At 39.3% G+C, this 24931-nt stretch overlaps 1 pseudogene; it reads left to right on the top strand.

Moving 5' to 3' along the window:
* The first annotated feature begins 476 nt into the window (after window positions 1-476).
* The window catches only part of LOC105746381 (olfactory receptor 2G2-like), a 70782-nt pseudogene continuing 46327 nt past the window's right edge, over window positions 477-24931 (top strand).

Below are 24931 nucleotides of genomic sequence, written 5' to 3'. Positions count from 1 at the left end.
ACGAGGGTTTGCATAATTGTTGGTACCCGTGTATGCGTCGGAGGGATCGAGGATGCCAGCTTGGGCATTCTCCACGATTTGCCGGTCAACAGCCGCTTGGTAATGGGCGCGCCATTCAATAAATTGACCCGGCATCAGGATGGCACGGGCTAGTGCAATCCAGTAATATGGGAGAACAAGTTGGGTCCCCAACTCCTCAAGTAGTTGTTGCGCATAAGGGCTGCCAATCCCGTCTTCCTTCACAGCTTTGCGGAGGGTCCTGACCTCTTCTGCTGTAAAGGGTAGCCAAGTTTGGGGTCGCTGCGGCGTGGGCTGCAGATTTAGCGGATACAGCTGAGGGGTTTGAGGAGGCGTGGCACCGGGGGCCGATGGAGCAGCCAAGGCAGGTGAAGGGCTATTGCCGTACGGCGGCGGCAAGGGATAAGCGGAACACGGGTGAGAAAATGGCGGCTTAGCGGCTTCCAGACGACAACAAAATGGCGGCAGGACCCTTCCGGGTGCCGGCCAAGATGGCGGAGCAGCTACATCCGGCGGTGGACAAAATGGTGCGGGGGGTGCTTCCGGTTTAGCAGAAGATGGTGACCCTGCAGTGTCCGGGCCCGAACCGGATGCTGACTGGGCAGGAAGAGGCAGGTAGAGGCGGGAGGAGGAGGATACTGGCGGAGAAGAAGCCGGATGTGCGCCATCTTGGGCAGAAGTGGGGGAAGAAGGCGGAAGTCTGCCATCTTGGGGAGCGGCAGGAGTGGTTCCTGTCGGCTGCGGGGAGCTTGGGCGGGGAGGTTCGCGCTTGAGAGCAGCAGCAAGTTGGTCAGACAGAGAGTCATTGTCGGCGGGCTCATCGGGATCACAGTCTAGAGGCCGTTTGGGAGAAGCTTCATAAACGGCCTCGGTCGGAGCACCGAGGAGACAAGCGCGAATGGCAACGAGAATGGGTAAGAGGCCTGCTGGGAAGGTGCATTTCTCATGCTCCATGGCGGATGTGACTCAACCTATGAGTCGCGAGTATGTGTCCGGGCTCCAGAGTTGGCAGGTGGCGAGCCACGGATTAAAGGGGAGTAAGAGGTCCCAGTACTTTTGGAGTTGCCGCAAAGAGACGCGGACTCCATTGGCATCTAGCAGGGCAGCGAGGGCCCTGACTTGTGGCACCTGACGCAGTGACAAAGAGGCGCCCATGACGGGATAGGAACGGGACAACAGCGAGGGGTCCCTACCTGGAGAGGAGGATGATCGCCGATTACAGCAGCAGCAGCAGCAGAGAGGGGCCGGGGGAGGAGCTGCCCCACGTTGGGAGTGCCAGTTGTTGCTGAGTGGGGGTGTCTCAGTCTCGCTCAGGCCCAAGAGTCGGGGGGGTCAGCTCCTACCGGACCGCTGGCGGGGGGTGCTCCAGGGAGAGAGCACCGGGGCTCTCCAGGCATGGGGGACGTGCGGTTAGGAAAGAACCACGGAGACCGCCTGAGCGCAGGAACAGGTCTGCTTTATTATGGAAGTACACTTAGCTATATAGGGTTGGGTAGAGGGAGGGGCGTGATGAAGGGAGGGTTGGCTAAGGGGCGGCTGTGGACAGGCTGAAGCTGATGGATAGACCTGAGGTAAGCAGTTGCTGGGGAAGAGGGCAGATTGTAGGTTGGCAATATGGGCGGGACTGGCGGGAAGGACGGCGGGGCTGAAAGGGGAGGAGGGGTGGAGAGAGGCGGTAACAAAAATGCTAGTGATTTGTGCCATAGTCAAGAGCATATAGATTCTGGGCAGTTAAATAATTGAGCTAATGATTTGAAATCAGCTATGTTACATATTAGAAATCAATAGTATAATTTGAATTTGTTAAGGGGGTTGAGATGTGGTTGGAATGAAAGTAATTTCTGTTAACTCTGCTTGCATATAATACATCAAATATAGTATGGAAAAAGTAAGAATCATTTATTAGGCCATAAAAGTAATATCTCTCTGGAAATAATTGAATTACAAAGGAAAATATTAGAGATGTCTCATAATCAAATTCATGTAGCAAATGATAAGGATATTTTCTCAGATATGATTTCACATATTACAAAATTTAACCCAGTTAATTGGTGGAAAGCACAGCATTTCCTGTCAGCTTTAGGAATAGGGCTAAACATATTTGTTCTATTGCTCATGATTCTTGCCTGTGCCGGACAGTGCTTTCAAAGAAAATTGCAAAGTGTAACAGCCATGGGACATGCAAATAATCTGGTGCTAGCTGAAGCACTTCAATAATCTCCCCAAGTCAAAGAGCTTGGCGGGTAGTCAATGATGAGTAAGACTTTTGAGAGGAGGGTAACCTAAGACAGGCATGGTCACCTCAAGTAAAACAAAAGGGGGGGGGGAGGTGGACTTGGTCCACTGGTTAGGGTGTCCATCTACTACATGGGAGGTCTGCAGTTCAAGTCCCGGGCCCCCTTGACCCGAGTGGAGCTGGCCCTTGTGCAGTGCTGATGTGTGCAAGGAGTGCCATGCCTTGCAGGGGTATCCCCCACATAGGGCAGCCCCATGTGCAAGGAGTGCACCCCATAAGGAGAGCCGCCCAGTGTGAAAGAAAGTACAGCCTGCCCAGAAATGGTGCCACACACATGGAAAGCTGACACAACAAGAGGACACAACAAAAAGAAACACAGATTCCTGATGCCACTGACAACAACAGAAGTGGACAAAGAAGATGCAGCAAATAGACACTGAGAACAGACAAATGGGTGGGAGAAGGGGAGAGAAATAAATAACTAAACAAACAAACAAAACAAAAAGGGAAAGTTTGGAAACTGAGACACAGAGGTCTCACAAGGAGAGACATGCTGTTTCCATGGCTATGCTTGCAACCTAAGGAATTCAGTAATAAATAGTTCCCAGCAAACAGGAGGAAGCTGTTAAAGGCTGAAAGATGAGCACATACCTTTTGTAGTAAATTGAACACTTAGACTTTGTACCTTGAGATAAGATTTTTTTAATTCCTTAGACTATGAGTAATGCTGATAGTTAACTGCATGTTGCTGCTTGTTCTCATGTAGACTGAGGTATATATAGAGCTCCTTGTAAACAATAAAGTTGTCTGATGAGTCTCTACTCATGGACCCCCTGATCCCAGCTTTCTCACATTCTTCCTCTTTCTTTCATTCTTCTTTTTCTTCCATTCCTGATACCCTTCGGGCCCAAATCTCCAACACTCTCCATGTCTCCAGTGATGGCTTTTAATAGTTTTATTTTGATTTTCATAAACTTGAAATGATAAGTTTAATTGTAATTGGGTATAAGGTTAAAGTTGGAGGTGGTAGAGATTGTATAAAATCCATTTAAAGATGTTTAAAGGGTCCTTTTTTGCAAGGTATTTGACACCTCTTGAACTTTCAGTTTTACAAGCGTTGTGAAGTTGACAGATGGAGCAAGGTAAATATGCTAACCTTCTCATTTAAAGTTTGTTTGTTTATTTATTTATTTGTTGTTGTTGAAGTTAAAAAAAGCACCAGAAGAATACAATGTAAATGACCAGGCAACTTGGTTATTTTGTGGAATGGAGCATTTTATAAAGAATAACTTGACTGACTAATAAGACCTCACTCTTGTACAATACCTTACAAATCTGCACCAGTGCCTGTCATGAGCAGTAAAGATCTTGACAACTCTCTAAGTAACTTCATATAATTTCTGAAATGTTTATATGAATAACTTTTTTGCCCACTCAAATTTAACCAACAGAAAATTAGATAATTCTTTTTAATTTGACAACACATCCCATGCAAGTCCCAACATATCAAATAATCCTAACAACTTTTAAAATTTCTCTTCTATTAAGGTAAAAAATTAACAATTTTTTTCAGAGTCACGGACCCAAAGGGTATCGGGAATGAAAGAAAAAGAGAGATTGGGATCAGGGGATGTGAGAGCATTGAAGCCTCAAGTTCATCAGACAAGTTTATTAATCTCAGGGGCTTCTTTATATACCCCAAGCAATCGTGAGAACTAGCAACTATTCTTGCTAACTATTCCCATTACTTCAACCTGTGTAACACAATGGATCTAAATCTATGATTATAAATCAAAGTTCAAAATTTCAATGTTCTATTATATTGTTGAGAAAACATAGCCATAAATCTTGTTGCCCAGGTTGTTCCATTCTACCAAGTCCTCATTCCACCTGAATGTACACATCTCCTGCTAGATTTATGACCTGCATGTATAGCTATGGAGACAGCATGACTCAGTGGTCAAGGAAGTAACTTGCTTCCATGGAAACAACATACCTTTGTTTCCCACAATTTTTTATTTTCTGGGACCCCTGTAGAAATCTTTGATCAAGGAGACATACTTAGGATTTGGTTGAGGGAATGCAAGATGTCAAAATTGCCAGGAGGTTTGTAATGTATATGAAATAAGATCATAGGTCACCATGAACAAGACTCAGCTCCTTATTTAACCAAAGTGACAACGAAAAATTAAAACAATATTCTGGCAGTAGTATGATCCTTTACAAAAATAGATATATTAAAAGGGAGGTGAGGGGAAGCAGATGTGCCTCAAGTCATAGGGCTTCCACCTACCATATAGGAGGACCTGGGTTTGATCCCTGGGACCTCCTGGTGAAAAATAAGAAGAGGAAGCATGCCCCACATGATGAGCCAGTGACACATTGAGTCAGTGCCTGTAGAGTGAGCCAGTACCCATGGAAGTGAGTACCACAGCAAGATGATGATGCAACAAAAGAATGATGAAGGGGAGAGTCAAAGTGAAGCACAGTGGAGACCAGGAACGGAGGTGGCACAATTGACATCAAACCTCTCTCCACATCAGTGGTCCCCAGGAACAAATACTGTTAAGTCCTAGAGGAGAAAAACATGAGAAGAGAAAACCAAAAGAGAAATAGATGCAGAAGATCACACAGTAAATGTACATACACAGCAAAAATAGCAGAGTGGTGGGAGAGGAAGATGATTAAATAAATAAATGTTTTTTTAAAAAAGAAAGATGACTTGATTCTCTTAAAAAATGCATTCATATTAAAGACTACATGCAGGGCAGTGAATTGTTGTGATAAGAAACATAATAAATGCCTTCTAGGCCAATTACTCATAAGGCAAATAAAACTTCTTTCAATCACCTACTGAAAGCAGAACAATAATCCCAGAAAATGCTGTCATTTTAATGGGAAAAACCAAATTTCAAATTTGCATGCATATGCTGTTTATAAAAATCTTATTGGAAAACCCATTATGTCTTATCCAGCAATAACCATGAAAAACAAAATTCTTTTTCTGCAAATCCTTTGCAACTTTCCTATTCTTTCAGGTTTTATCCTGTATTTTTTCTCTTTAAAATTTTTCAATAGCCAATGATTTTGCTTTAAGAAAGAACTATTCTCTTATTTTTCTCTACAAAACCATATCCTGCATACCATGTGTATTAGTCAGCCAAAGGGGTGCTGATGCAAAATACCAGAAACTGGTTGGCTTTTATAAAAGGTATTTATTTGGGGTAGGAGCTTGCAGATACCAGGCCATAAGCATAAGTTAATTCCATCACCAAAGTGTATTTGGAGCAAGATGGCTGCTGATGGCTGCAAGGGTTCAGGCTTCCTGGGTTCCTCCCTTTCAGAGTCTTGCTTCTCTCTGGGTTCAAGGCTCCTTTCTTCCAAGTGCTTGCTTCTTCCTGGGCTCAGCATTCCTCTCTTCCCTGTGCTGGCTTCCCTTTTCTCTGTGAGTTTACTTGCCAGGGCTCCTGCTTAAGGCTTCAGCATCAAACTCCAACATAAAAACCCTCATGAGGGAAACAAAGGCATGTTGTTTCCATGGAAGCAAGCTACTTCCTTGACCACTGAGTCATGCTGTCTCCATAGCTATATGCACAGATCATAAATCTAGCAAGGAGATGTGTACATTCAGGTGGAATGAGGACTAGGTAGAATGGAACAACCTGGGCAACAAGATTTATGGCTATGTTTTCTCAACAATATAACAGAACATTGAAATTTTGTACTTTGAATTATAATCATAGCATTTGTGTTACACAAGTTAAGGTAATGTGTTACACAAGTTAAGGTAATGGGAATAGTTAGCAAGAATAGTTGCTGGTTCTCATGATTGCTTGGGGTAGATAATGAAATCCCTGAGATTAATAAACTTGTCTGATGAGCTTGAGGCTTCAATGCTCTCACATCCCCTGATCCCAATCTCTCTTTGTCTTTCACTCCCAACACCCTTCGGGTCCATGACTCTGACATCTGGCACCCAATGTGGGGCCCAAAGCAGTGACTGCAGCAGAGATTCTTCCATGGCAGTATTGGGAACATGGAAACTGAAAACCTTCCTGAAAGGTTGAGGTGTCCATTGAAAGGTGACTCAAGTCTGACAATACAGTGGTGAGAATCTTAAATTAATTTTGTTTTCCACTAGCATCAGGGTATGGGGAATCAACGAGGATGTCTGGAAGAATATTCACAGGACAAAAATCTCTTTTAAATACTGTTGGAGTCTCAGTGAAAACTGCTGATTTACTTGAATTTTTGCTCTAGTACAAAAACACTGTTATTGGTTTCAGCCACAAGGAAAAAATCTTTTAAATCTTAAACAGTGGAAACAGGTAATGAAGGTGCTACATAGAGCATACCAAAAAGGAGAGACTATATCACTGTTGGTGTGGGCTTTAGGGCAACAGATTGCAGCAGCCTTAGATCCACTGCAGTCTGAAGCAGAGGAGGAAGAAATTACCATCTTTTCCAGGGAGTCCCATGACACAGGCCCTCAGAGTGAGGACAGGGAGGAAATAGAGGACAAGGACAAGGATGAGCCCCCCAATGAGAAAGAAACTAACCTCTTTCTGCCTCAGCAGGTGTATAAATTGAATATTTCTAAAGCCAGCATTTACCATAATTTGTGTAATGTAGCCCCTAAAGTCTCACCAGTTACAATGCCGACAGCCCCGGGAATATTTACTGATGCCATTGACTCCAGGCCCTACACTAACAACGTGTTTGTACCAAATCCAGTTCCAACTACTCCCTTAATGCATTGTTTGCTGCAAGGATCTTGACGGGGGATCCTGAAGGAATGCAATTACTAACAGCTTTCCTGGTAAATATTCAACAAGTTTCCCCAGAGGCAAACAACCCTCAAGGAGGATATAATTTTCATCATGAACCCCTGCCACTTTAAATTCTGCAAGAACTTAAACAAGCCTGTGCACAATTTGGAACTAATAGTCCTTACACTTTTGGCTTAGTGCAGGGGCTGACTCAAGCTGACCAACTTATCCCCTGGGATTGGGACATGCTGACTAGAACTGTTTTAAGCTCGGCTGAGTTTTTGCAATTTAAACCTGGTGGACAGATGAAGCCAATATGATTGCGCACTGTAACACAGTACAGAATCCTCCCATTCTTACTGCTGCTGAACAATTATTGGGTATTGGTGATTGGTCTGGAATTCAAAGACAGCTCCAATACAATGATCAGGCCATAACACAAGTGCACAATTCATGTTTGGCAGCTTGGAAACGGATTTGTGTACCTGGAAAACCTACTCAATCTTTTGCCAAAGTGATCCAGGGAGTTAACCATATGTGGAATTTGTAGCCCAACTAACTGACATTTTGATTCAAAGAATTGAGATACCAGAAGCAAGAGAGTTAATTTTGTTAACGTTTGCTTTTGATCAGGCTAACAGTGAATGTAAAAAGGTGGTCTTGGCTGTAGCCTTTAAAGGTAGCTTGAAGGAGGACAGAAAGAAAGGAAATTGTTTTGAATGTGGGAAGCCTAGTCACTATCAGAAAGAATGTAGATCTTTCTAGCCCTAGAACATTGTCTGTAGAGGCTGAAAAAGAACTGGCATTGACAGAGGATCAAATCTCTCAAGGGCAATTAACACAAATAGAACCTGACAAATCTGTTGATTTATTTTCTCAACCCCTTAATCTCCTACAGCTTTATTTTGGCAAGAAGGTATACTGGAATGGGTTTTTGGTTTTTTTTTTTAACCTAATAATAAACAAAAAAGATTGCAGACATATCTCCAAAAAATAATTTCCATCCTAGCAAAAGACTGTGTTAGACTGTTACAATTAAAGTGGTCTGATCCAGACAGGATTATTTGTGATCTTTCACATGAAGAAATTCAACACTTATATATCTAATCCTCAATGGCAAATTGCTATTAGTAATTTTCAAGGCATTATTGATAATCATTATTCTACTTCTAAATTGTTAACGTTCTTATGAAGAACCACTTGAATTTTACCAAAAAAAAATGTGAAAACCGTTCCTATTGAAAATGCATGTACAGTATTTACTGATGATAGTAGTATTGGTAAAGCGTCATATGTTACCTCTTAAAAGGAACAGGTTTGGCAGACTCCTTATTCATCTGCTCAATTCACAGAACTTTCAGTCATCATTAAGGTTTTACAAACTTTTCAGGAGCCCTTGAATATTGTCTCTGATTCTGAATATGTGTGTTTAACTGTAGCTCATATTGAAACAGCTCATATTTTTATTACCGATGAATTGTCTCAACTCTTTGCTGACCTTACCAAGCCTTCATTCGACAAAGAAGCCAGTCCATATATATTACTCATATCTGGTCTCCTTCTTCCTTCCTGGTCCTCTAGCTACCCAAAATGCCCAAGATGATCTGTTAGTGGGATGTTTGCAGGATGCAACTAAATATCATGCATTAATTCATATTAATACTAAGGGACTTAGACATAAATTTCCTCAATTGACAAAACATCAAGGTCAAGAGATTATTCACACCCATCCCACCTGTGGACCTTTGGCCACAGTGCCTTTTCAGGCTGAAACTAATCCCAGAGGCCTGGCTCCTAATCAACTGTGGCAGATGGATGTTACTCACATACCATCATTTGGTAAATTACAATATGTCCATGTCTGTACTGACACTCTCATTTTTTTCTGGGCTACTGCACAAAGTGGTGAATGTTTTCATCACGTTCATTCCCATTCGTGATCTGCTTTTGCTGTGATGGGATGCCCCTTGAAAATTAAAACTGATAATGGCCCGTCTTACGCCAGTAAGCCTTTTGCTTCCTTTTGTTCTATGTATGCTGTTGAACATGTTACTAGTATTCCTTACAATCCTACAGGTCAAGCCATAGTTGAACACAGCCATCATACCCTAAAAACTATGCTTTTAAAACAAAAAGGGGGAGATGATGGTATTATAACACCAGAAGATCAATTATTATTATTATTATTATTTACTTTAAATTTTCTTATTGTTTATAATTCACTGACACCTGCAGAATGTCACTTTGGAAAATGTCAAACATCTACAGTGGACACTGGAAATGAAGATCAACCAATATTCTGGAAAGATATTTTAAGCAATGAATGGAAAAAAGGCAGGATTAAAGTATGGGGGGGTGAGGCTATGCTCTTTTATTTCATAAAATGGAGAGCAAATTTGGCTACCTGCGAAGAGGATTAAACCATGGAATGAAGAGATGGGATCTCCTACAACTTCTGATCATGGTGATCATAAATAATGAGGAAGCCATGGGTAATTACACCTATTGGGTCTATATACCTAACCCCCCATTACTCAAAGTGTTAACCTGGAAAGATCCATCCTTGCCTATTTATCTGAATAAGACCCATATATTCCCTGGACCAATTGATGATAGGTTACCAATTAAGTCCCATGAGGAAGGATGAAGAATCTATAATCTCATATTACCATTTGATTCTCGACCCCTATGCATTGGTAACCATCCTCCATGTATGTATGTTAAAAATTGCACTATGGTTATCTTCAAAAATAATAATACTAAATATTTAGTGATGTTATTTCCTTCTTATAATTATATGGTGACTAAAAAACCTACCTATAACTGTCTGCAAAGAGATATTGGGGATAAAGAAGGATGGCAAGAATGCCATATAGGAAGAGGATCTGTCGTTTTTAATGATTCCTATGGAATAGTGTGGGAAAGTGCCCCTATGAGGAGTCCCACCAAATATAATGGCAGATTTATTTGGTATGGTCTAAATAGTAAAGAACAGCCAATTAGTAAAATATGCAATATCTGTTTCATGAATCCCTTGAATTGGATGAAAAAATAATTTTTACCAAAAATAATAGTGTTTGGAAATATAAAGGAAAAGGGATCCCTTCTCCATGGTGTAATATTACATCTATGCATAGTCAAAAGAATTTGTGGAAAGGTTTTCTGGGAATAGCACCTACTATAGAATGGATTGGGAATAATAGAATGGTCAATATTTGTGTTTAGATCGAACTCATCATTTTCAATCTTGTGTAAGAGATCCTTATGTGTTTGTGGTTGGAAAACTAACTATAACTGAGAATGCTCTGTTTTATAAAAGTGGGGTGTTGTATACCTGTTTGTCTGAGAATGTTTTACAGAATGGAAATTTCATTACAATGACTTGAAGGTGGTGGGGAGTGTGGATTCCAGTGCGACTGAACTGAATTTGGCAATCATCACCTGAGAGTCAACTGCTGTTCCATATGGCTCAAGAAATCCTGAAGCGCTCAAAGTGATTTGTGGGACTGTTAATAGCTGGCATATTGGGACTGATTGGTGTTATTGCAGCTGCTGCTACAGCTACCATGGCCTTGCATGAGACTGTGCAGACTCAGCAATATGTGCATGATGGGCATAAGAATGCTAGTGACTTATGGCATAGTCAAGAGCACATAGATGAAGAATTAAACAATAGAGTTAATGATCTAGAATCAGCAGTTTTATCTCTTGGAGATCAAGTATACAACTTAAATTTACTTAGAGGTTTAAAATGTGATTGGGAGAGGTGGAGGCATCTTTGGGACATGGAGCTGCCCTGGATGGTGCTTCAGGGGTAATCACTGGACATTGTAAATCCTCACAGGGCCCACTGGATGGAATGGGGGAGAGTATGGGCCATGATGTGGACCATTGACCATGAGGTGCAGAGGTGCCCAAAGATGTACTTGCCAAATGCAATGGGTGTGTCATGATGATGGGAAGGAGTGTTGCTGGGGGGGGAGAGGTGGGGTGGGGGTGGTAGGGTTCAATGGGACCTCATATATATATTTTTTTAATGTAATATTATTATAAAGTCAATAAAAAAAAGTGCAAAAAATAAAAAAATTTAAAAAAATGTGATTGGAAAGAGTAATTTTTGTATTACTCTGCTTGCTTATAATAATTCTACTTTTGATTGGGAAAAGATTAGAAATCATTTGATAGGTCATAAGAAATAGAAATTAGAAATTACAGAAATAGAAATAGAAGAATTACAGAAAACGATATTGGAAATATCTCAATCAGATTTATGTAGCTGATGATAAGGATATCTTTAATGATTTGATTTCTCATTTCAATAAGTTTAATCCAGTAAATTGGTGGAAGTCTCAACATTTTTTATCAGCATTAGGAATAGGACTTTGTGTGTTAATCTTGTTGCTTATTGTTGTTCCCTCCCTGGGACGAGGCGTTTGCTGAAGACTGCACCATGTGAATGCTATGGGACAAGCCAATAATTTGGTACTTGCAAGAACCTTGCAATGAGTTCCCCATGGTCAGTGTGCTTGACTGGTAGTCAATGATGGGTAAGCCTCTCAGAGGAGGGCAACCTAAGACAGGCACAGCCATTCTGACTAAAACAAAAAGAGGGAAATGTGGGAAACAAAGGCATGTTTTTTCCATGGAAGCAAGTTACTTCCTTGACCACTGAGTCATGCTGTCTCTACAGCTATGCATGCAGGTCATAAATCTAGCAAGGAGATGTGTATATTCAGGTGGAACAAGGACTAGGTAGAATGGAACAACTTGGGCAACAAGATTTATGGGTATGTTTTCTCAACAATATAATAGAACATTGAAATTTTGTACTTTGAATTAATTGTAGCATTTGATTCGTTGTGTTACACAGGTTGAGGTAATGGGAATAGTTATCAAGAATAGTTGCTGGTTCTCACGATTGCTTGGGATATATAAAGAAGCCCCTGAGATTAATAAACTTGTCTGATGAGCTTGAGGCTTCAATGCTTTCAGATCCCCTGATCCCAGGCTCTCTTTGTCTTTCATTCCCGGTACCTTTTGGGTCCGTGACTCTGACACCCTCATAGCAAAACTCCAACTCTGTCCTTTGCCATGCCCTTTATCTGTGAATCCCCACCCACCAAGGGGTGGGGACCCAATGCCATAATGATGTGGCTCAATCAAAGCCCTAATCATAACTCAATCATGCCCAGGTACAGATCAGATTACAAGCATAATCCAATATTTCTTTTTTGAATTCATCAATTAAATCAAACTGCTACACCATGCAAGCTCAATTTAGCATAAGCCTAAGGTTTTAAGGGATCAACAGATCTTAGGCTCTATCTTAAAGTTGACAATTCATACAAAACTCAAGTACTGTTGAAATCAAAGTTTGATTCCCTTTCATTAGGTTAAAACTTATTTTTTTCTACCATAAACATCTAAGAGCATGTTATAAGGAATCTTTTAAAGATGCTATTTTTGAATCATTAAGCCTTTTAGAACTTCTGAATATCAATCAAATATGCACTCCCTAATTTGTTAAAGACAAGGAGTTTCTTTTTCAAGTGCACATCTCAAATGGTTGTCCTTGGTTAATTCAAACATTTCCCAAGTAGCCACTGCAAACTCAAGTCATCCTTGGTGAGATTCACCCATGTATTCAGAAAAAAATATGAACTGATACCACAGTGAGAAAAGAGATATTAGAGAATTTTTCAGGAAAGAATAAAAGAGATTTAGATTATGAAGTCCCCATGTTTAAGAAAAGGTTCCAAAAATGAAAATTGTATAGGCCTGTATTAGTCAGATTCTCTAGGGAAACGAAACCAACAGAGGATATCTGTAAATAGTTTGAGGTTTTATAGAATTGCCTCATGCAACCATGGCAATGCATAAGCCCAAACTCTTCAGGGCAGGCAGCAAACCAGGGGTTCCAGTGAAGGTCTTTGATGAGTTCCCAGGAGATGTTAAAAAAGAGATTGGACATGCCTTAAACCAGTAACACTTCCTTATTATATTTTCTAAAGAACATTATAGTTTCAACCACATACCCGACAGTCTCCTGTGTTCACCTGCTATCCCTTAATCCTTCCCCCAATTCCATGGACCATCTGACCCATCCTCCCAACCCTAGCCCCCCTGAAGCCTGCAAAGCCCAACCCAGTAGTATCCCTATGCCCATGTCTTATTCCTTCGTTGCACAACTATGTACCTCCACTTTATCATAGATTTTGCCTGTGTGGGCATTGGCTCACAACCTTTCTCTCTCCCCATATTTTCTATAAGCCTATCTTCCAGTCTCTAGCTATCTGAGACAGCTTAATTTGCTTAATTCTTATCAGGGAGGTCATGTAGTATTTGTCCTTCATTGCCTGGCTTGCTTCACTTAACATAAGGTCCTCAGGATTCATCCATGTTATCCCATGCGTTAGTACTGTATTCCTCCTTACAGCTGAGTAGTATTCCATTGTACATATATACCACATTTTGTTTATCCACTCATCTGTTGATGGGCATTTGGGTTGATTCCAACTTTTGGCAGTAGTGAATAATGCCACTTTGAACACTGGTGTGCATGCATCAGTTCATGTCTTTGTTTTCAGTTCTAGGTATATACCCAGCAATGGAATTACTGGGTCATATGGCAAATCTATAGCTAGTTTTTTGAGTAACTACCAAACTGTCTTCCAGAATGGCTGGATCCTTCTACATTCCCACCAGTAGTGGATGAGGGTTTCCATTCCTCCACATCCTCTCCAGCATTTACAGTCTTCTGTTTTTTTAATAGCTGCCAGTCTAATGAGTGCAAGATGGTGTCTCATTGTACTTTTGATTTGCATTTCCCTAACAGCTAGTGATGTTGAGCATCTTTTCATGTGCTTTTTAGCCATTTGTATTTCTTCTTTGTTGAAATGTCTGTTCAAATCTGTTGCCCATTTTTAAAATGGGTTGTCTTTTTATTTTCAAGATACAGGATTTCTTTATATATGCTTGATAAGGGCAACTGGCACAGGGTTCACCTGGGGCAGGCTTCTAGGGAGTATATGAGTGCTTATTTTGCCATACTATGTTATATCAGTGGGTGGAGACCAGTACAATGAATGGAAAGGTGTTATAACCCCATCCTGGGTAGGCCTGATATTCTCAAACAGAGGGGAGGGTGTCTCTTGAGAGCATGGGTGGCTCCCAGTGGGGGAGGACAGACTAGTGTGTCAAGCCCTCAGCATTGGTGCAAGTATCTATCAATCTTGTCTTTCAAGCAGTGAAGATTGGTTGTCACTGTGGGCCCCAGTGGAAAGGGAGAGAGGAATATAATGGATGGAAGAGGGGGTAACTGGTGGCAATGGAAGTATTCTGCATGATCCTGCAATGATGGATACAGGCCATGTTAAATGTCACTAAAAATTTATAACAGTGTATAGTCTAAAACGTAAACCATAATGAAACCATGGTTAGTAACTATGTATCAATATTTGTACATCAGTTGCAGCAAATGTGACATCCATGTGTAAAAAGATCATTGCAAGGGAAGGGGGAAAAGGGTTTGATGTTGTGTATATGGGAGTCCTATATATTCTAAATGTGACTTTACTGTGATCTAAAACTTTTTTGAAAACATCATTTTAAAAAAGGATGCAGACACAGGAATAAATGGAAAAGATTGCCTTGCCACTGTACATACAGGGCAACACCTAATACAGTGATGAAAGGCAAAAAGTTAAAAAAAGTTTTGAATCACAGAGGGGTTCAACTATGGCAGAGGAGGAACACTATGTAGGATGCCATTTAAGGAGGATGCATGGGTGGGAGGGAGTTTTCCAGGGCATGCATATAAGTTGTAAACATATGTTTGGATGTTTGTTCAGTATTGACATAGTGGGTAGAGTTTCACATGATAACAGAAGGAGTGCTGCCCATTTTAATTGTTCTAAAGTGACCCTGCTGCTATATACTACTGGGATACAAGATATCAAGAAGTACAAGAATGAAATGAAACCACTGTCTATGATCTGAGCTTCCTGCCACTCTGAAAAGGTCCATAGAGTTTTCTTGTTTATTTCCGTTGGTTAAAATAATATATTTTGCATGATTTCAATCACTTACAATTTTTGAAATTTGTCTTATGACTCAGAATATACTCTTTTCAAATATTTCATACACACATGCAGACATTTTATTCTGCAGTTCTTTGGTAGAGTGTTTTATAAATATCTTTTCGTTATGCTGTTGATTAGATAGGTCAAGTCTTTTCTATATTTTTAATGACTTTCTGCTTACATTCTATTATTTTTTAGGGTGGGTTTTGAAATAGCCAAATAAAATTGTTGATTTTTCTGTTTTCCCATTCAGTAGTAGCAACATTTTTTTCATGTAGTTTGAATTAAACAATATATACTCTTGATGAATTGAACTCTTTATTATATTGAAATGTTGCTCTTTATCCCTTGTAATTTTCTTTGCTCCAAAATATTTTTCTAATGTTAACACAGTCATTCCAAATTTCTGTTTGTAGATCTCTACATGATAACCTGTGTTTATAAATATAAAGTGGGTTTCTTATGGAAATAATATAATTGGTTCTGCTCTTTAAAATAAAATCAACCTCTTCCTTTTACCTGAATTGTTTAGACAATTTTTGTTTAATACAAAAATTGGTATGGTTGGGTTTAAATCTATTCTTTTGGTGTTTGTTCTTTTTTCCTATCATTTTATTTATAGAATGACCATTTTTTTCTTTATTAGAGAAGTTATGGGTACAGAGAACAATCCTGCATAAAATGCAGGATTATCATATACCACCCCACCACCACCTTGAAATGGCATGCAACATCAGTTACAATTCATGATAGCATACTTTTACAATTGTACTATTAAAGACCATGATTTCACTTAGGGTTCACTGTACAGTGTAGTTCCTTAGATTTTTTAAAAATATTTTTTATCTCTGGACTGACAATGTGATAGCCAGATCCTGAGCCTCATCAGACTCCAGCACCTACAATCTGATTTATTGGACTTACCACACTCAGCTAAGATGGAGTTGAAGAAGGACAACCACCACACCATGGAGCCTAGAGTGATTACAACTGAAAATGGGAGGATTGCATCCAGCATCCAGGTGGAATCTGAGCCTCCTCTTGACATAGAGGTGCAATGGACACAACCAATCCAATGTCCACATAGAAGAGGTGGCATTGGATTGGGAAAAGTGGACATAATGGACAAAGGGTATGGGGAAAGGCAGGAAGAGATGAGAGGTGGAGGCGTCTTCGGGACATGGAGCTGCCCTGGATGGTGCTTCAGAGGTAATCACCAGACATTGTGAATCCTCACAGGGCCCACTTGATGGAATAGAGGAGAGTGTGGGCCATCATGTGAACCAATGTATATGAGGTGCAGAGGTGCCCAAAGATGTACTTACCAAATCCAATGGATGTGTCATGATGATGGGAATGAGTGTTGTTGGGGGGGGGGAGAGGGGGGGTGGGGGGGTGGGGTTGAATGGGACCTCACATATATATTTTTAATGTAATATTATTACAAAGTCAATAAAAAATAAAAAAATTAAAAAAAAATATTTTTTAAAAAATTTATTTCTCTCCCCTTCCCCGCCCCCCACCCTGGTTGTCTGTTCTCTGTGTCTATTTGCTGCATCTTCTTCTTTGTGCACTTCTGTTGTTGTCAGTGGCATGGGAATCTGTGTTTCTTTTTGTTGCATTATCTTGTGTGTCAGCTCTCCATGTGTGCAGCACCATTCCTGGGCAGGCTGAACTTTCTTTCACACTGGGTGGCTCTCCTTACAGGGCACACTCCTTGTGTGTGGGGTTCCCCTATGCGGGGGACACCCTGCATGGCAGGGCACTCCTTGCGTGCATCAGCACTAACTGTGGACCAGCTCCACATGGGTCAGGGAGGCCTGGAGTTTGATCCTTGGACCTCCCATGTGGTAGACGGATGCCCTATCCACTGGGCCAAGTCTGCTTCCCTCCTTAGATTTTTAAAATAAATTTTCTTCTGTTACCATAGATACAATCTAACAGTTCCCCTTTTAATCATATTCTTATACATGTATCAGTGCTGTTAATTGCATTCACATCATTGTGCTACCATCTCCACTATGCATTACCAAAACATTTCCATCATTCCAAATAGGAACCCTGTACAGTTTAAGCCTTAACTTCCCATTCCCTATTACATTCCATCCCCTGGTAAACTATATTCTAGATTCTGACTCTAGGAGCTTTCTAATTCTGGTGATTTCAAATCAGATAGCTCATACAATATTTTGGCCTTTAAGTCTGACTTATATCATTCAATGTGAGGTCTTCAAGGCTAACCCATGTCGACACATGTATCAAGACTTCATTCTTTTTAGCAGCTGAATTATATTCCATTGTATGTATATACAACATTTTATTTATCCGTTCATCAGTTAATGGTAACTTGGGTAGCTTCAGTCTTTTGGCAATTGTGAATAATACCTCTAAGAACATATTGTTTGCAAATATCTGTTCAAATCCCAGTTTTCAATTCTTTCAGAAATATATCTAGTACTGGGATTGCCAGTTCTTGTGGCAGTTCTATATTTAGTTTTATGAGGAACTGCCAAATTGTGTTCCACAGCAGCTGCACCATTTTACATTGCTACCAATCATGAATGTCTGTTCCTGTTCCTCTGCATACTCTTCAATACTTATTCCCATTTTTTTTTAAAAGTAGTCATTCCAATGTTGCTGAAATAGTATCTTATGGGTTTGATTTGCATTTCTCTGAGGGTTAATGATGTTGAGCATCTTGTCATATGCTTTCTGATCATTTTAATATCTTCTTTAGAGAGTATTTAGCCCATTTTTAAATTGGGTTGTTAGTCTTTTTGTTGTTAAGTTGAAGGATTTCTTTATACATACTATATATGAATCCTTTATCAAATATATGGTTCAAATATTTTCTACCATTGTGTAGCTTGTCTTCTTTTATGATAAAATTCTTTGAGAGACAAAAGGCTTTATTTTAATAAGTCCCATATATCAATTTTTTTTTCTTTTTGTTGCTTGTGTGTGCTTTGGGTACAGTCTAAGAAAACATTGCCTAACACAAGATCCTAAAGATGCTACCTTTCCTTTTCTTCTAGGAGTTTCATAGCTGTAGCTTTTATATTTAGGTCTTTGATCTATTTTAATTTGATTTTTGCATATGGTGTGAGGTAGGGGTTCTCCTCCTCCTTCTTTTTAATTTTTTTTTCATTTTTGAAGAAAGTGTGTTCTTTCCCAATTGAATGTTTTTGCCCTATCTCAAAAATAATTTAGCCATGAATATGAGGGTTGATTTCTGAACTCTCAATTCTATTCCATTGGTTTATATGCCTATCCTTATGCCAGTACCAGGATATTTTGATTACTGTGGTTTTGTGATATATTTTAGGTCAGGAAATGGGGCTCCTCCAAGTTCATTCTTCTTTTTCAAGATGGCATTATCTATTTAGGACACATATCCTTCCATATAAATTTGATGATTGACTTTTCCATTTCTGCAAATAAAGTTATAGGAAGTTTATTGGGATTTCATGGAATCCACAAGTTGCTATGGGTAGTCTTGGCAACATAACTTATTTAGTCTTCAAATCCATAAACACTTCCATTTATTTAGGTTTTCTTTCATTTCTTTTAACCTTTATAGTTTTCTGCATGCAAGTCCTTTATATGTTTGTTAAGTTTAATTCGTAGATATTTAATTCTTTTAGTTGCTACTATGAATGGGGTTTTCTCTTGATTTCTTCTGATTTTTCATTGCTAGTGTATAAAAACACTACTGATTTTGAGTGTTGTACCCCACCAGTTTGTTGAATTCATTTATTTGCACTAGGAGCTTTACTGTGGTTTTTTTCAGGAATTTCTGTATATAAGATCACAGCATTTGCATATAGGGAAAGATTTACTCCTTCTTTTCCAGTTTAGATGATTTTTGTTGCTTTTTCTTGCCTAATTGCTCTAGCAAGAACTTCCAGTACAATATTAAGTAACAACAGTAACAGTGATCATCCTTGTTTTTTCCTCATCTTAGAGGGAAAGCTATCAGTCTTTTAAACTATTAAGCAGGATGTTGGTTCTCAGCTTTTCATATATGTCCTATATCATGCTGGGGAAGTTTCCTCCTATTCTTATTGTCTTAAATAGTTTTATCAAGAAAAGGTACTGGATTTTGGTCAAATGCCTTTTCTTCATCAATTGAGATAATCATGTGTTTTTCCCTTCATTTTTTAATGTGGTATATTACATTACTTGAATTTTTTATGTTAAACCAACCTTGCATATCAGGCATAAATCCTACTTGATCGTGGTGTATAATTCTTTTTAATATGCTGTTGGACTCAGTTTGCTAGTATATTCTTGAGGATTTTTGCATCTATATTCATAAGACATATTCTTTAGTTTTCTTTTCTTGTGGTATCTTTATCTGGCTTCAGTATGAGGGTGAGGTTTGCCTTGTAGAATGAGTTAAGAACTGTTCTCTCTTCAATTTCTTGAAAGAATTTGTGCATAATGGGTATTAAATCTTCTTGGAATCTTTGGTAGAATTCCCCTGTGAAGCCATCTGGTTCTGGGCTCTTCTTTGTTGAGGGGTTTACTGTTTCAGTCACTTTACTAATTACTGATTTGTTGAGATTTTCTATTTCTTCTTAAGTCAATGTAGGTAATATACATGTTTCTAAGAATTTTCCATTTCATCTATTGTATTTAACTTATTGGCATACAGTTATTTATAGTATCCACTTATAGTCCTTTTTTTATTTCAATGGGGTTGGAAGCGCTGTTTGCCTTTTCATTTCTGACTTCCATTATTTGTATCCTCTCCCTTTTTTTCTTTATTGATATTTTCAAAGAACCAACTTTTTTTGTTAGTAAAAAGAATTCATTGGGAAATGGGAGAAAAGAACAGAGCTTGCTGAGAATTGGAAAAGAAGGATGAAATACTCATCAAGATTTGATGCAGGGTCTTCTAGGCAGGGAGTGGGTTTTGACATGTGTGGTCACCTTTTAAGCTATTAATTATTCCTCCCTTGCTAATGCTAAGGGGAGGGGCCTCAGATGTTATTGACTACCTCACCAGTAGTGGGGGTCAATGGTGTGACCTGTTTGGAATATCCAGGACCCCTCTCAATTCTCGGATCATAAGGTCAAGATCAAGGTGTTGGCAGGTTCTCACTGCCATGTTGTCTGTCAGCCAGGTTGTCTGCTGGGCCTGCTGCCTTTGCCCTTTCACTATACTAACTTGCCTCAACTCCTTCCTCAGCGAGTTCATGCCCTTATTCCTAAGGGAACTCTGAGGAGCATTGGTTATTCTTCTGTAGCTACTTCTTTTTGAAGAACCAACTTTTGATTTTGTTGATTCTATCTCTTATTGTTTTCTGTTTCATTTATTTCTGTTCTCATATTTAGTTCCTTTCTTCTGCTTTCTTTGGGTTTAGTTTGCTTTTTTCCCCTACTTCTTCTACTTTTGAGGTTAGGTTACGGATTTGAAGTATTTTTTTCTTTTTCAATGTAAGCATTTAAATTTAGAGTGTGAGGTTTATGTCACTAAAATTTCTTGAGCCTGATAACTGCACTTAAGGTGATTAAATAAGTGAATATCCTTCCTAAGAAACACAAAAGGAAGCATTGTGTTTGAGGATTACATGTACAACCTGCTTTCAAATGTTCAGATGGTAGACAGATAGATAGATAGATAGATGAATAGATAGATAATATAATGATATGACCAAAATGGAAAAAATGTTAAAATTTTTGGATTTGGGTATCTGGGTCCTTTGAGTGTGGGATTATGTTGGATTTCTCTGTATGGGGTTTTTATTATTTCTGCAACCATCCTGTAGATTTGAAATTATGTCAAAATAAAAAGGTTAAAAAAATAGTATGTTGCTAAAGAGTCAGATGCCAGCTAGCAATCCTTGTGATCAATGCAGCCCTTTTGTGAACGGTCAAGAGAAAGATGAGAATGAATCCAAAGATCACACAGACGGAGTGTACATCCTTGAAATCTAAAGACTTTAGTATTCCAGTATTTCTAAGTTAGTTTTTAAAGATGAAATTAGTAAAGTGAGTTGAATCTCTGTGCAGGGCCTGTCATAACCTCTCTCATACTCATAACACACATTCAAGGCCAGGCTGACACAAATTAAGGAGGGCACTGACAGTTGGAGGCTCATCTGATCACCATGGGTTGGCTTAGGTGTCCTAGGCCACAAAATGAAAAGTTTATGTGGCCAGCATTGGGGGTCTGCAAGTCCTCTACCATGAAACCTCCCAACAGATAATTCAGATGGTTACAGGTATGGGAAGACACTTACCTCTTTCTTTTCTAAGGCAGTCGGGAAAAATCTAGGGTGGCCATCCCTGCCAGCCTACAGAGCTTAGTCCATATCCCCTGGGTCATGACATGCGATCACTGATTTGTGGGTCAAGGTGTGGGAAAGATGGAGGTATTGATTTTCTATACCCCTAACCCCACCTCCACTAAGGTTTGCCTTGGTTGCCAGGCAGTTGGAGGTTCTGGGCAGGATGCTCACCATGGGGTTCTATCTTTTGTTGTGGGAACAGGTTCCTGGCAACCTGAGGTGACTCAGCAGAGGCCTTAAGAGCATTGTATGGTCTGCTGATAGTCATGATGCTCTGTGCAATCCTGATCTTGGTAACCTTGTGCCTGGTGTTGGCAGCTCTGCTAAAGGACTTTATACAAAGCCTAGATGTCCAGGGAATGCTGTGGAAATTGGTGGCTTGGATAGTTATAGTGGGGATTTTTATTATTAAATCTTATTATAATGGGAGGAGAGACAAAAAACTGGCCACTGACATTTCTGCTCTTCTAGAGGGAACACAACAAGTTGTTGATGTTTCACTACATTGAAAAATAATTTGGAGACCTTAACTCAGTTATAACATAAGACAAATTCAAGAACGAAGTATCAGAAATTGTCTACGTGAAACTCATGAATAAAGAACTGGAAATCTACAACTCTTCACTTGGACTTAAAGTAGATGAGTCTAGAAAGTCATGGAAAGGAGAGACATCTAAATGTTTACAAGAAGTTCACCTGATAGTTGACACTATAAGCAAAACTCTCACCTTAGAAGACTTAACAAGGCAAATCCAACATCAAGTAGTTCCAACCAAATCATCCTTCAAAATCTCTCAGGCAAATATAGAACAGCTTCCCACATCCATGACAGGAGCTTTGGAGGAAAATTCCAGGTTTGAAAGAAGCATAAAATTCTATCAGAGGAATCTCAAAAACCACAGTGTAAGCTGGGCACATTTACTAAAGAGAGAAAAACCTCAGGAAACTCTAAACTACCTATGGAACCAGTTCTTAGTAATAAAGTGGGTCAAATCAAACCTCCAGATGAGCATTTGCTTAAGATTTGTGATGCAGCTGCTGTTCTTGAGGAAAATAATATCGATCTTGGGAACATGGAATTGGATATACTGAAGACATCAGAAAATGGAGACCTCATAGTGGGAGAATCCAAAGGAATGTTGATTGATGCTGTGGAGTTAAATACTTACTTACAAAGTCTTAAGGAAAAAGAAAAGAAATGCATGCAAAATTAGAAGAAGAAATTAAAATAATCAGTGAACTTGAAAGTCATGTTGGAAGATTCCAAACTGAAAAAGCTTTGCTCGCTCCAGGTAGAACTCTCCTAACTGGAAGGGAGAGGCAAAAGCTCCAACAGAAACTTCAAGTCCATCTGCATCAAGAAAAGGAGACAAGTTTTAATCAAATTGTCAAGTTAAAGAGAATTTACCACATAAAGATGTAGGAATATTTTTCCAAAGCAAATAAAGACATCAGCAATGGATGTGAAAAGCTGAAAACTTATAAAATTCAAGCAGAAATCATTGCAGAAAAAGTTGATAGAATCACTGGGTATTATGAAAGCCTTATTTCCCAGAGGCATAAAGCTCATGATATGGAAATAAGAGCTGTGATACCTGGGAGAAACCTATTTCAACTGAGAAAATAAAACACATCCATGGCACAAAAACTAATCAAGGAAAAACATGAAGTTTCTGAAAATTATCATTCCACCTCTCGTGTTTCAAATGGAGCACTTGGCAGAGTCCTGGAACCACAACCAGGAACCCTCTGGATCAACAGTTTCCCAAGGAAGGAGGAACATCAGGCTGAAATGGTAAAGCCATGCCCTGTGTAAACCAGTTACCACACCCTGGGGTCCCTGAAGTTGGGTCCACCCCATCCAGTCAGCAGGTGCCACAGGAGGTCAAGACAGATCTTGTCTTGTAGCTCCTCTCACAAGCAGAAGCAGCTCAATAGAATCTTCTTCAACCCTCTCACATGATAGGGGAGCAGTCAACCCAGCCTCTGTACTTCCACATTGCTCTCCTGTCAAATGTCAGAGGTTAAGAAGGAGTCCCAGGAGGAATGTTCTGAGAAGATGATATGCTGTGCTTCCCCCTATTCTGGAAAGTGAGGAGGAAACTCCCCAAGAGTCCATTTACTAAGAGAATTCCTTGGCTCAACATTAATCTCCACTGGTAACAACAATGTATCAACACCAATCTTTTGACTCCAGCTTCTTTTTATATAACCTGGAAACAAATGTAGCACCTGCTCTGTGGATCCTGATTCCAACGAGTCTACTTTGAAGACCCACAACAGCAAGACCTTTTTGTGTCAACTGATACATTTTATTTTTTCTCATTTAGTCTTATTCTATTAAGAGTATAAAAATGGCATAATTGGATATTTGATAAGTTATAGCTGTTAGTATATTTCATAACTGTATTATATAATATGAATCTATAAATTTATTCTATTCTATTTAAATATTGTTTAGACTAATTATTCTATTTAATTTTATTTCTCGGTAAATTTAGCTTGTCATTTGTAACATCAGCTGTAGTAGAGTTTCATATGAGAATGTTTATTTCTGTATATCAAGGAGTCAATACCCTCTGGTTATAACATTAATGAAATTTACCATTATAAACTTTGTATAATTAATAAAACAAAGTTCATATAGCTTCTGTGTGCTGTTTTGATTAAACATCAGAACATGGGATGTGTTTATCAATAATATGCAACTTAATCCATTTTACTTACTAGAAAGACCTATGTTTCCTGAACAGTAATTCATCATGTGGTGACCTTTATTTATTTGTCATATTTCTGTATGTCTGCATTTCTTTAAAGGTACTCTGAAAGAAGTCTATCAGGCACATGAAAAATGCTTCCACATGGACAACATATTTATCCTGTATTTAGGTCCCATGATTTCAGGGAAGCACCTGCCTTATTTATCCTTGTTTACCCAGCATCAAGAGTAGTTCCTGATAGGAACAAGGACCCATAAATAATTGTTAAATAAATGACAGGAATCAGTTTTTTAAGTGTGCAATACTTTCACTCATCTTTCTGAACCCATTCATTTCCTTTCTCTAAAATATGTATAACAGCTTTATTGTTATTTATTTTTTATTTATGATTCACATACTGTCATAGATTGAATTATCTACCCCAGAAAAACAAAACCACATTCCTAATACCAGTCCTGTTGGCCTGAACCTATTGTAAATAGCACCTTTTGAAGATGTTATTTTTTATTAAGATGTGGCCAACTGAATCAGGATGGGTCTTAATCCTATTTTTGAAGGCCTTATAAAGACAAAGTCATGGGGAGAAGCAGGAAGTCAGCAGGAACACCCAGATATGAAAAGAGAGAATATACCTTTGGGCTTGGAAAGCCAAGGATCCCAAGAATTTTCAGATTGCCAGCCAGCCAGAATGCTACAAACTCTCAGAGGAGGTAAGCCTTCCAACCGCTGAAACGTTCAGCCAGTAAATTCCTGTTGTCAAGCCAACCTATTCTGTGGTATTTGTCATAGCAGCTGTGAAAACTAAGACACA

Source organism: Dasypus novemcinctus, unplaced genomic scaffold, assembly GCF_030445035.2.
Source record: "Dasypus novemcinctus isolate mDasNov1 unplaced genomic scaffold, mDasNov1.1.hap2 H_4, whole genome shotgun sequence".
NCBI lineage: Eukaryota > Metazoa > Chordata > Mammalia > Cingulata > Dasypodidae > Dasypus > Dasypus novemcinctus.
The sequence above is the reverse complement of the archived record's forward strand: the minus strand, read 5'-3'. Positions and strand labels throughout refer to the sequence as shown.